Genomic DNA, 14,000 nt, shown 5'->3' with positions numbered 1-14,000 from the left:
TTAAGTGGAAATGCAAAAAAAAAATCAACTCGCGCTTCGCGCTCACATTATTTGATTGTTGAAATATGTAAGCTAAAACAATTGTGTTTGTCGGTATAATGTAGTATTCACTTTTTGAAAGCAGATTTTGTGCATTTTTATACATGACAATAAATTATCTCGGATCTAAAGTTACTTTAAAAAGACTGCATATTTTCATAGCAAAGCCGAGGTTCCTTTTATAACATTACTTTCTAATAATTTTTCCACAAATTAATACATACATTACAAAAGAAGAAGAAACGGGAAATTAGAATGCAAATTGCCGTCGACATGCAATTGCAGACCAAAGGGCGAGGTGGTTTTTTCCCCCTTTAAAAAATTACAGAAAAAAAATAAATGAAATGGGAAGGGAACCTTCAAAAATGATATGGTGGAAAAGAAAAAAAGGGGGATGCCGTGCTGAATAACCAAAGAAGAGTGGAAAAGAGGAAGAAGAGTGAAGAAATTGACAGACGGGGAGAATATCACCGTTTCAGCTAGGTCAGTTTGTAGAAATTAATGGTTCATTTCGCTCTTCATACTTTCAATAGTTTAATTAAGAAGATTGTGCACGCTGTTCATTTTTACGAAAAATACTTTGGTCTTTACGTCTTTTCTTTTTCGTCCTTGATATTTGAAAGAAGTTCGAGCTTCGCGCTCATATTTTATGTTTATGAGAAATATGTTCTGACTCCCGCCTTGTAAACGGAGAGACTTAAATGGATTTGAATAACCAATTCCATCACCCAGGTGTATTGTTATAAGATTGGCCTTCCCTGGCATGAGCTGTGCATTGAACTTGACTGCTTGCTCGTCCCCAGACACCCTCCTGTTTTTCGTTTTTGCTACCTGCTTAAAACTATGTTTTTATTGTTCGAATTTAAATTACGATGTTCATCAATAAGAATAAGCATCCTTTCACCACCAGCTTTCAGTGTTGTATTTTTTTACTTCATCTTTTCCTTTTAGTATTAAGTTGCAGTATACTTTTTGTAATCATTTCAAGTTTTGATTTTTTAAATCTGTACTCTTTATGTATATATACCTGTAAATTGTACGCAAATTCCGCCTTTTGGCTGCAAAGTGCAATAATTTTGAATAAAGCCCTTTTAATTTCAATATCAATTTCGAGAGTCGTGTGTTCGATTCCCACCGCGGTCTATATACCGTCCTTTTGCGAGACGTATTGCACACCTTGCCACTCTCGACCCAGGTGCTAAATGGGTACCCGGTTGGATGCGAAAGTTATTCTATGCTTGAATTTGCCAGCGCCATTATGAGGCTGCGATGAATGCAAGGAATGCATCCCAGGGTGTGGAAATGATGCACTTTTCATGCGGGATTGAAATTAATCCTTGGGTAATAAACAAACCTGTGGAATTAAAATTTCAAGCAGTGTTTACACATATTACGAGAGCGCGAAGCACGAGCTTATTTTTTCGGTGGGGGGGGGGTTATAAACTTGAAGGAGGAATATTTCAAGCATTTTCTACTGATTCGAAAAGTGGACTTTTCAAATAGTTCTTTCAATGGTTAAGATAGCAATGATGCGAGCAGATTATTTCGTTCTGTACTGAACATAAAGACGTTTCATGCAACGTTTCATATTATGAACTAAAGTATTTTAATGTACTCGACTGAAAAAAAGACCGCATAGGCAGCGCTTGACTTTATGAATAGGACATATATCATAAAATTAATAATACAGGTATAGATTTCAAACTGAAATTCAAGTTTATATTACTATTGTATTTTAAGCACGTTTTTATCGTAAATGAGATGTTATTAAGAAATAATAATAATAAATGATAGCAAGTTTATACATATCGCTTTTCTCAGGGCGGCTCAATCGTTTTAAATCGATTTACAGCATATTATTACCCCAGTCAGTTATTACCCCAGGATTAATTTCAATCCCGCATGAAAAGTGCACGATTTCCACACCCGGGAAGCATTCCTTGCATTCATCGCAGCCTCGAAATTGCGCTGGCAAATTCAAGCATACAAAATTTTTCGCATCCAACCGGGTACCCATTTAGCACCTGGGTCGACAGTGGCAAGGTGTGCAAAGGACGATATCTAGACCGCGGTGGGAATCGAACACACGACTCTCGAAATTGATATTGAAATTGAAAGGGAGTCAGAACCACTACACCACGACTCTTAAAAAAAAAGCCTTCCTGAAAAAAAGTCGTGCACAGAACATGTTTCTCATAAACATGAAATATGAGCGCGAAACGCGAACTTCTTTCAAAAATCAAGGCCGAAAAAGAAAATACAAAAGGATCTAAGTATTTTTCGTAAAAATGAACAACGTGCACAATTTTTTTAATTAAACTATTGAAAGCATAAAGACCGAAATGAACCGTTAATTTTTACAAATTGACCTAGCTAAAACGCTGATATTCTCCCCGTCTGTCAATTTCTTCACTCTTCTTCCTCTTTCCCCCTCTTCTTTGGTTATTCCATTTTTCCTTTTTTACGCAGCCAATAGGGCGTCGCGATCGCATTTGGTCTCCTGGAATTGCCAATTTACATTTTCTTCTTTAGTCTATATTTTGATTGGTACAAGAGTAGGTAAAAGTGATTAGACACTGGATTCACAATATCGTCCAAAAATTAAAAGTGATATTTTTAATCTTACACATTCATAATCCGGCCAATTATTTACTGTTTAATACTGGGAGGGGTAAGCTAGCAGCAGGGAGAGGAGGGCCGTATCAGCACGGCATCTCCCTTTGTTTTCTTTTCCACCACATAATTTCTTAAGTTTCCCTTTCCATTTCACTTATTAGGTCATCTGTCTATCGACAGATCAACTATTAATTTCGTACGATTTTTTTTTATTTATTTATTATTTATTTTTATTTTCCGCCCTTTACTTGTTAACACAAAATCTCCAAATCTACATCATCAATAATTATCTTCAAAATATCGTCAGATATAGGGACTTATCATGTGATGTGTATAAAGCAAGTTCAAGGTCAAAAGGTCATCATGACGTCATCTAGTCGTCATTTTGTAAAATCACATTATCAATTATAAAAAAAAATAAATAACAATATTTACGTCACATTAACTTCAGGTCAAGGGTCAACTGCCCATGTCATCAAAGGTCATGTAAAGGTCCCGTCAAAATCTTTAAATGCTCAAAATCACTTTTTGACCAAAACAGAGGTCGATTCAGGTCACTTTAAGCATTTCAAAAATTTTCGCGCACGGTTACGCGCGTAACGGCACTTTGCAACATAGGATCGCCATTTTTCATATCAATGCATCCGTAATATTATTCTAAGTAATTTGATACCTTAATCAACCTTCTACGACAAGTAATTACGGAATTAGCCTCAATCAAAGTTTACAGCACGCGTGCGCGCGCACACTAACCATAGGCAATATATGCGCAAAAACATGCCTATACAAAATTCATTATAGCTCTTCAGGTAGTCCGTTGATTCCCATTTTTTTCATATTCGAATAGAGTATGGATGGGAGATATGATTTCATGTCACATTTGACCCGAAATTTTATCATGATGTCATCAAAATGGCGTCGGAACTCAAATTTCCCATTTTGCTACTTATGACGTCATCATAATTATGCAAATTTGACTCTAACTCTGTAAGTACTGGTTAATTTTCGCTCAGTTTGCAATATGTTGTAGCTGAGGACATAAGCCAGGCTGACACTTGCACGACTTTTGGCCACGATTTTGTCGTGGCAAGTCGTGCCATTTTGGTGCACGAACTGGGAGGCTCCCGCGCTGTTTTACGACTTGTTCACGCATAGTTCACGACAAGTTTACGACGAGTTCACGAATAGTTCACAAATGCGTGCCGGTCAGTGTCCACATTGACACGAGCTGGCACGACGAGTTCACGCATAGTTTGCACAATACTCTTTCTACTTTGATGGCTTTTTCACTTTCAGGACCACTGCACAACTCTACCATCTACAGTGTATACAATTATCACGTTATGTTCATCACCCATAGGCTAATGCCGGCCTGACACTTGCACGATTTTGTGTCACGCATTGGCACGACTCAAGTCGTGCCAATGCGCAAACTAGTCGTGAACTGGCGTGAAGTGTGCGTAAACACGTCGTGACATGTCGTGACTGCGTGCCATGTCGGGACGAGAATTTTTAAATGTTCAAAATTTTGGTCACGACAAAATTTAGCCACCGAGTCGTGAACTATGCGCAAACTGCTCGTGAACTCGTCGGGACGATGCGGGAGGATGCGTGCCAGTGCGTGGCAGTGCAGGCCATGCCATGACTGTCACGAATGGTTCATGAACAGCTCACGTCGTTTTCACGAATAGTTCAGCACGACACCGTCCGAATTGCACAAACTCGTCGTGCCAATGCGGGAAGTGCGCAAACTATGCGTGAACTCGTCGTGCCAGTTCGTGTCAATGTGGACACTGACGTGCACGCATTTGTGAACTATTCGAGAACTCGTCGTAAACATGTCATGAAATATGCGTGATCAAGTCGTAAAACAGTGCGGGAGCCTCCCAGTTCGTGCCCCAAAATGGCACGACTTGCCACGACAAAATCGTGGCCAAAAGTCGTGCAAGTGTCAGCCTGGCTTTAATATCAACCATGCGGAGTTCGTCATTAAAGGCCTTTGCACAGTTTCAACGTTGGTGTCGTGATACTTTTCAATAAAGAAAATGTGTGTCGTACCCATGACAACATGTATTGTTGCTGGAATTTCCAGGAATTTAAAATGGATATGGTGTGATCAAACTGAAAATTTATAACCCATATGTCAATGGTCACATCATGACTTTAGTTAAGAACATCGTGCACAAAAATAAAGGTGTTTAAATTGACAACTCTCCATTTTTTTTAAGTGTAAGCTAGATGAATAGTCAGTGGATCTTAGGGCTATATGGCAATTGGAATCATGTACGTCAAGTGGCGTTATCATCTGATCGGGAGGAGGGGTGACAGCAATATACAAGTATTGAGCTGGAAATAAAACAAAATTGGTGCCCCCCCCCCCCTCCATAAAGAGCTGCTAGTAGACGGGGATATATCAAACGTGCATGGGAAGGGGGTGGCCGGGTCAAAGCAATATATTGAGCTGAATTCAACAAAAATATTTAAGGGTACCACCCACCCCCGGCCCGTCAAGAGCTATCAATAGACAAGGGCGGATCCAACCTTTGCCAATGGGGGGGGGGGCGATTTTTTTCAGCCAAGTTTTTCTGATCGGCCGCTTGAAGTTGATTTTTGTTTGTATCTTGAAGGGGTAGTCTTACAATAGTCATTTCTAATAAGCCTTATTTAAATAGTGCGAGTGCAAAGAGCGAGCTATTTTATTTTTCTGGACAATGCTTGTGATCGTAAATTTGTATCCACCAACGAAATAATATACTGCCAGCGCGAAGCGCGAACAATATTAATATATGTATTTATCTTATCAAAAAGGGATTAAAATATTTGATATTCAGATCTGTAAAAGGGACAATTTAGCTCTGTATTCAAGCACTTTGTAGGAAAATTGTTATAGGTGGATATGGATCACAGTTTGAAATAAGCTGATATGTTTCAATATTATTCCTTTGAGCTTTGACATAGGACCGGCACATCCTAACAACATTTTGTCAACAAATGAAAATGATTACTATCTTCATATTTCTCTTCCTAAGTGCAAAATTTAGATCTTATCAATATTCCATTCTGAAAAAAATTACATCGTGATTATTGAATTGACATCTTATCTATTATGTAATAAGCCTAGTGAGACCGCGAAAATCTTTTAATATTATGGCTCGAAAACTGGAAATTAAAAGCATTTTTGTAATTTTGATGCGCGAGTTAATATATTTTCAACAGTCAATGCGTTAAAGTTAAAGGGAATTCCTCCGGCCTGTCCCCACTTCCGGGGGTAGAATCTAAACTTCGTTCCTTTGTTGTACATTTCTTGGACTTGCTTGATCCATTTCTCTTTTTCTTCTAGATCTGTTGGCGTGAGCTCATCTGTGATGAAGTATCTTTAATCTTTCAGGGTCTAGCGGGCTCGACGCATGATATCTACTTTCTCTCTGTAGGATAAATCAGAATTACGAATTCTGATTTATCATCATTCAGCATGTTCAGGCAATAAGATACAAGCCATGTTTCAAGGTATCAAAGGCATGTTTCGGGTTTTGTGATAGCTGAGGTCAGTGACGACATTGAAGGTCGAAAAGAAAAATAGAGTTGTATATCATCGGCATATCAATGGGATTTATGCCATGTTTACGATAAGAAATATCTTGTTGCATTATGAAAAATACGAGACATTTGGCTTCCTCCTGGTCGTACGCACGGGTGTCCGTCGATATAACACATGGAATTTCGACGAAAATATACACCTTTTTTCTTAAAAGTTGATGGAGAGGGGGAAAAATTAATCGTATCATATCAGGGCGTTCAGTAATGAGGACAGAAGAAACTATATTTCACTCATTTTTATAATTCATCCTATTTAATTAACTCATCTATTCGTGTTTTGGGGCTAATCTTTCCCTTACGCATTGCTTTTTGGCAGAAGTTCTATGGAAAATGCACCTTTTTTCACATAAATTTGAGACACTCTGTATTCATTTGACCATTGCTCGTAAATGAATGGGCAGTTAACGACAAGGTGAACGATTTATTGAAGAATGGAATTTATATTTCATGAAAATGTAAACCATTTCCCCATTGGATGTTATCTTTAATTCGTGATTTGGATGTAACTGGCTCGTTCATATAACTATTTTTGTTAAAAATAAGCGAAACTTTGAAATGTCATAACTTTCTTATTTTAGATCCGATTTTGAGGAAATTTTTAAAGCATTGTGCTTGTCTGATTTTTCTCTATTGATTCAAATCAACATTTTTCTGAAGTGGACTTGGCCTTTAACTATGTCTCTACACTATGACCAGGCCTGAACTCGGCTTGACATGGGTAAAAAAAATCATTCTCTTATAAACATGTGTTAACTCTGAGAAAGCAACTCTTTCCACCAGTTTACCTAAGGACACGTTTGATATTTAGCGGTAACTTTTCTGACACTCTCTATTTAAGCCTGATTTGTTCACTATGTTACGCAGGGCTCACTGGTAGAGCAGTTGCTTAACGGAAGTGGCTAGCCAGGGTAGTAATATTATCATTATTACTATTATTATTATTACTATTATTATTATTATTATCAAGATGACTATTGATATTTTTTTACATTATCAAGGCTACCATTAGCTATCATATTAAGGGCATATTATTTGGGTCGAAATACAATAAAATCGTGTTCTTACCAACGCAGTCAAATCCATTACCAGTATATCCAGCAAGGCATACACACGTATAACTTCCTATGTTGTTCACACACTCGGCGTTGACATGACAGACGTGGGTGCCCGATGTACATTCGTCGATATCTGAATGATTGTGATAATGTACAATTATCTGAGCAATAGCCCATAAAACACAAACAATACTATCCATGTGTACTATTGTGTCGTAATTATCTCATCATTATACGTATTGTTTATATTGAATCATTCTAATATCGTTACTGTTATGTTCATCATTATCAATTATTGTACATAAAAAATTGAGTGATTGATTATTTCCGAACATCAATGAAACATATAAAACACAAAATAAGTAAAAACTGTTAAAATAGTAATCATTGCATGCCGGTGGGAGCCGTAAGCACATTGGTTTGAAGAAGAACGCCAGTATACGACCTTCACTGGCCAATGTCATCAATTGTAATTTTCATCGTTTTTATCATTAATGTTAAATCATATTAATAATCATCATGATAATGATAAATGAAGATTTTTAATTATTGCTATGAGGGATACGGTTAATGTTATTAACTTCATGATCATATCAATTCAGATTTTTCGCTTCAGGATGAAAGACGTTCTCAAGAATGTAGAAAATATATTGTCAAAAGTCCGCCATGACAAATAATATCCAATAGGTCTTTGTCAAAACTTTGTCAAAAAATGTTGAATAAAACAACAGTTTAATCCTCGATAAAAAATACACAAAGGGATTTTGTTTTCAGTTCCTATATCTAGGAAGAAACTGCTTTTCGGGTTCACCAATTTTCGACAAACTACTCGCAGCTGTTCATTGTCATTTGACATAAAAAAATAATATATTTACTGTGTTCTTAAAGCAGTCGTGCGTCGCGGAGCGAAATTGTCTGATGACAAGTAGAATGAATAGATATCAGTAACAAATGTATTTACCAAAGTGTTTGTCAAATGTTAAACTCCTATCGCGCATAATTAGAGCCGTAATGTCATTCATTTCCCGAAAGATAGCATCTGTAAAGTTAAAGGACAAGTCCACCCCAACAAAAACTTGACTTAAATAAAAAGAGAAAATTCAAGCGTAACACTGAAAATCCATCAAAATCGGATGTAAAATAAGAAAGTTATGGCATTTAAAGTTTCGTTTCATTTCACAAAACAGTTATATGCTTCATCTCGGTCGGTATGCAAATGAGGGAACTGGTGACATCACTCACTCACTATTTCTTTTGTATTTTATTATATGAAATATCTTTATTTTCTCGTCATTGTCATGTAAAATAAAGTTTCATTCTTCCCTCAACACGTGGAATTCCATTATTTTAACATTTTGTGCTTCAGGCAAGGAGTTCCTGATCGTCAAATTCGTACAAATTGAAATTTTGTATAATTCAAACAATAAAAAAAAGAAATAGAGAATGAATGACATCATCGACTCTCTCATTTGGATGTAACTGGCTCGTTCATATAACTATTTTTGTTAAAAATAAGCGAAACTTTGAAATTTCATAACTTTCTTATTTTAGATCCGATTTTGAGGAAATTTTTAAAGCATTGTGCTTGTCTGATTTTTCTCTATTGATTCAAATCAACATTTTTCTGAAGTGGACTTGGCCTTTAACTATGTCTCTACACTATGACCAGGCCTGAACTCGGCTTGACATGGGTAAAAAAAATCATGTTAACTCTGAGAAAGCAACTCTTTCCACCAGTTTACCTAAGGACACGTTTGATATTTAGCGGTAATTTTTCTGACACTCTCGATTTAAGCCTGATTTGTTCACTATGTTATGCAGGGCTCACTGGTAGAGCAGTTGCTTAACGGAAGTGGCTAGCCAGGGTAGTAATATTATCATTGTTACTATTATTATTATTATTATCAAGATGACTATTGATATTTTTTTACATTATCAAGGCTACCATTAGCTATCATATTAAGGGCATATTATTTGGGTCGAAATACAATAAAATCGTGTTCTTACCAACGCAGTCAAATCCATTACCAGTATATCCAGCTAGGCATACACACGTATAACTTCCTATGTTGTTCACACACTCGGCGTTGACATGACAGACGTGGGTGCCCGATGTACATTCGTCGATATCTGAATGATTGTGATAATGTACAATTATCTGAGCAATAGCCCATAAAACACAAACAATACTATCCATGTGTACTATTGTGTCGTAATTATCTCATTATTATACGTATTGTTTATATTGAATCATTCTAATATCGTTACTGTTATGTTCATCATTATCCATTATTGTACATAAACAAGTGGAATGCCTCTGGCCGTCTCACCTGCATCACGCGGTTCAATATAGCAGCAGTGCTCACTTTGAATACTACTCTAACTCGCACAAGATGTTCAGTGATACATGGTTACTCTTATTTCCCTTTTTTATGAACTAGACCAATAAACTTACAGAGATATGATGGTTATTCAACAAAAAACCCCAACATGGCCAAAGTTCATTGACCTTACATGACCTTTGACCTTGATCATGTGACCTGAAACTCGAACAGGATGTTCAGTGATACTTGATTACTCTTATGTACAAGTTTCATGAATCAGATCCATAAACTTTCAAAGTTATGATGGTAATTCAACAGATACACCCAATTCGGCCAAAGTTCATTGACCTTTGACCTTGGTCATGTGACCTGAAACGCGCACAGGATGTTCAGTGATACTTGATTACTCTAATGTCCAAGTTTAATGAACTAGACCAATAAACTTTCAAAGTTATGATGGTAATTCAACAGATACCCCCGATTCGGCCAAAGTTCATTGACCCAAAATGACCTTTGACCTTAATCATGAGACCTGAAACTTGCACAAAATTTTCAGTGATGCTTGATTACTATTATGTCCAAGTTTCATGAATCAGATCCATAAACTTTCAAAGTTATGATGGGAATTCAACAGATATCCCCGATTCGGCCAAAGTTCATTGACCCTAAATGACCTTTGACCTTGGTCATGTGACGTGAAACTCATGCAGGATGTTCAGTGATACTTGATTAACCTTATGTCCAAGTTTCATGAACTAGGTCCATATATTTTCTAAGTTATGATGACATTTCAAAAACTTAACCTCAGGTTAAGATTTCGATGTTGATTCCTCCAACATGGTCTAAGTTCATTGACCCTAAATGACCTTTGACCTTGGTCATGTGACATGAATCTCTAATAGGATGTTCAGTAATACTTGATTAACCTTATGGCCAAGTTTTATTAACTTGGTCCATATACTTTCTAAGTTATGACATCATTTCAAAAACTTAACCTCAGGTTAAGATTTGATGTTGACGCCGCCGCCGCCGCCGTCGCCGTCGGAAAAGCGGCGCCTATAGTCTCACTTTGCTTCGCAGGTGAGACAAAAATGGGGTGATTGATTATTTCCGAACATCAATGAAACATATAAAACACAAAATAAATAAAAGCTGTTAAAATAGTAATCATTGCATGCCGGTGGGAGCCGTAAGCACATTGGCTTGAAGAAGAACGCCAGTATACGACCTTCACTGGCCAATGTCATCAATTGTAATTTTCATCGTTTTTATCATTAATGTTAAATCATATTAATAATCATCATGATAATGATAAATGAAGATTTTTAATTATTGCTATGATGGATACGGTTAATGTTATCAACTTCATGATCATATCAATTCAGATTTTTCGCTTCAGGATGAAAGACGTTCTCAAGAATCTAGAAAATATATTGTCATAAGTCCGCCATGACAAATAATATCCAATAGGTCTTTGTCAAAACTTTGTCAAAAAATGTTGAATAAAACAACAGTTTAATCCTCGATAAAAAAATACACAAAGGGATTTTGTTTCAGTTCCTATATCTAGGAAGAAACTGCTTTTAGGGTTCACCAATTTTCCACAAAGTACTCGCAGCTGTTCATTGTCATTTGACATAAAAAAATAATATATTTACTGTGTTCTTAAAGCAGTCGTGCGTCGCGGAGCGAAACTGTCTGATGACAAGTAGAATGAATAGATATCAGTAACAAATGTATTTACCAAAGTGTTTGTCAAATGTTAAACTCCTATCGAGCATAATTACAGCCGTAATGTCATTCATTTCCCGAAAGATAGCATCTGTAAAGTTAAAGGACAAGTCCACCCCAACAAAAACTTGACTTAAATAAAAAGAGAAAATTCAAGCATAACACTGAAAATCCAACAAAATCGGATGTAAAATAAGAAAGTAATGGCATTTAAAGTTTCGTTTCATTTCACAAAACAGTTATATGCTTCATCTCGGTCGGTATGCAAATGAGGGAACTGGTGACATCACTCACTCACTATTTCTTTTGTATTTTATTATATGAAATATCTTTATTTTCTCGTCATTGTCATGTAAAATAAAGTTTCATTCTTCCCTCAACACGTGGAATTCCATTATTTTAACATTTTGTGCTTCAGGCAAGGAGTTCCTGATCGTCAAATTCGTACAAATTGAAATTTTGTATAATTCAAACAATAAAAAAAAAGAAATAGAGAATGAATGACATCATCGACTCTCTCATTTGGATGTAACTGGCTCGTTCATATAACTATTTTTGTTAAAAATAAGCGAAACTTTGAAATGTCATAACTTTCTTATTTTAGATCCGATTTTGAGGAAATTTTTAAAGCATTGTGCTTGTCTGATTTTTCTCTATTGATTCAAATCAACATTTTTCTGAAGTGAACTTGGCCTTAACTATGTCTCTACACTATGACCAGGCCTGAACTCGGCTTGACATGGGTAAAAAAAATCATTCTCTTATAAACATGATGTTAACTCTGAGAAAGCAACTCTTTCCACCAGTTTACCTAAGGACACGTTTTATATTTAGCGGTAATTTTTCTGACACTCTCGATTTAAGCCTGATTTGTTCACTATGTTATGCAGGGCTCACTGGTAGAGCAGTTGCTTAACGGAAGTGGCTAGCCAGGGTAGTAATATTATCATTATTACTATTATTATTATTATTATCAAGATGACTATTGATATTTTTTTTTACATTATCAAGGCTACCATTAGCTATCATATTAAGGGCATATTATTTGGGTCGAAATACAATAAAATCGTTTTCTTACCAACGCAGTCAAATCCATTACCAGTATATCCAGCTAGGCATACACACGTATAACTTCCTATGTTGTTCACACACTCGGCGTTGACACGACAGACGTGGGTGCCCGATGTACATTCGTCGATATCTGAATGATTGTGATAATGTACAATTATCTGAGCAATAGCCCATAAAACACAAACAATACTATCCATGTGTACTATTGTGTCGTAATTATCTCATCATTATACGTATTGTTTATATTGAATCATTCTAATATCGTTACTGTTATGTTCATCATTATCAATTATTGTACATAAAAAATGGAGTGATTGATTATTTCCGAACATCAATGAAACATATAAAACACAAAATAAATCAAAACTGTTAAAATAGTAATCATTGCATGCCGGTGGGAGCCGTAAGCACATTGGCTTGAAAAAGAACGCCAGTATACGACCATCACTGGCCAATGTAATCAATTGTAATTTTCATCGTTTTTATCATTAATGTTTAATCATATTAATAATCATCATGATAATGATAAATGAAGATTTTTAATTATTGCTATGAGGGATACGGTTAATGTTATTAACTTCATGATCATATCAATTCAGATTTTTCGCTTCAGGATGAAAGACGTTCTCAAGAATCTAGAAAATATATTGTCAAAAGTCCGCCATGACAAATAATATCCAATAGGTCTTTGTCAAAACTTTGTCAAAAAATGTTGAATAAAACAACATTTTAATCCTCGATAAAAAATACACAAAGGGATTTTGTTTTCAGTTCCTATATCTAGGAAGAAACTGCTTTACGGGTTCACCAATTTTCGACAAAGTACTCGCAGCTGTTCATTGTCATTTGACATAAAAAAATAATATATTTACTGTGTTCTTAAAGCAGTCGTGCGTCGCGGAGCGAAACTGTCTGATGACAAGTAGAATGAATAGATATCAGTAACAAATGTATTTACCAAAGTGTTTGTCAAATGTTAAACTCCTATCGAGCATAATTAGAGCCGTAATGTCATTCATTTCCCGAAAGATAGCATCTGTAAAGTTAAAGGACAAGTCCACCCCAACAAAAACTTGACTTAAATAAAAAGAGAAAATTCAAGCATAACACTGAAAATCCAACAAAATCGGATGTAAAATAAGAAAGTTATGGCATTTAAAGTTTCGTTTCATTTCACAAAACAGTTATATGCTTCATCTCGCTCGGTATGCAAATGCGGGAACTGGTGACATCACTCACTCACAATTTCTTTTGTATTTTATTGTATGAAATATCTTTATTTTCTCGTCATTTTCATGTAAAATAAAGTTTCATTCTTCCCTCAACACGTGGAATTCCATTATTTTAACATTTTGTGCTTCAGGCAAGGAGTTCCTGATCGTCAAATTCGTACAAATTGAAATTTTGTATAATTCAAACAATAAAAAAAAAGAAATAGAGAATGAATGACATCATCGACTCTTTCATTTGGATGTAACTGGCTCGTTCATATAACTATTTTTGTTAAAAATATGCGAAACTTTGAAATGTCATAACTTTCTTATTTTAGATCCGATTTTGAGGAAAT

General features: G+C 35.8%; 1 long non-coding RNA gene across 1 annotated transcript; it reads right to left on the bottom strand.

The window, feature by feature from the left end:
* Window positions 1-7,353: 7,353 nt before the first annotated feature.
* Window positions 7,354-12,522, bottom strand: LOC121421664. The gene is made up of 3 exons (XR_005971018.1): window positions 12,441-12,522; window positions 9,315-9,437; window positions 7,354-7,440 (listed from the first exon to the last, which is right to left on the bottom strand). It is a non-coding gene; the product is annotated as an uncharacterized LOC121421664 (long non-coding RNA).
* Window positions 12,523-14,000: the final 1,478 nt, after the last annotated feature.

The sequence above is a fragment of the Lytechinus variegatus genome, chromosome 9 (genome assembly GCF_018143015.1).
Source record: "Lytechinus variegatus isolate NC3 chromosome 9, Lvar_3.0, whole genome shotgun sequence".
NCBI lineage: Eukaryota > Metazoa > Echinodermata > Echinoidea > Temnopleuroida > Toxopneustidae > Lytechinus > Lytechinus variegatus.
The sequence above is the reverse complement of the archived record's forward strand: the minus strand, read 5'-3'. Positions and strand labels throughout refer to the sequence as shown.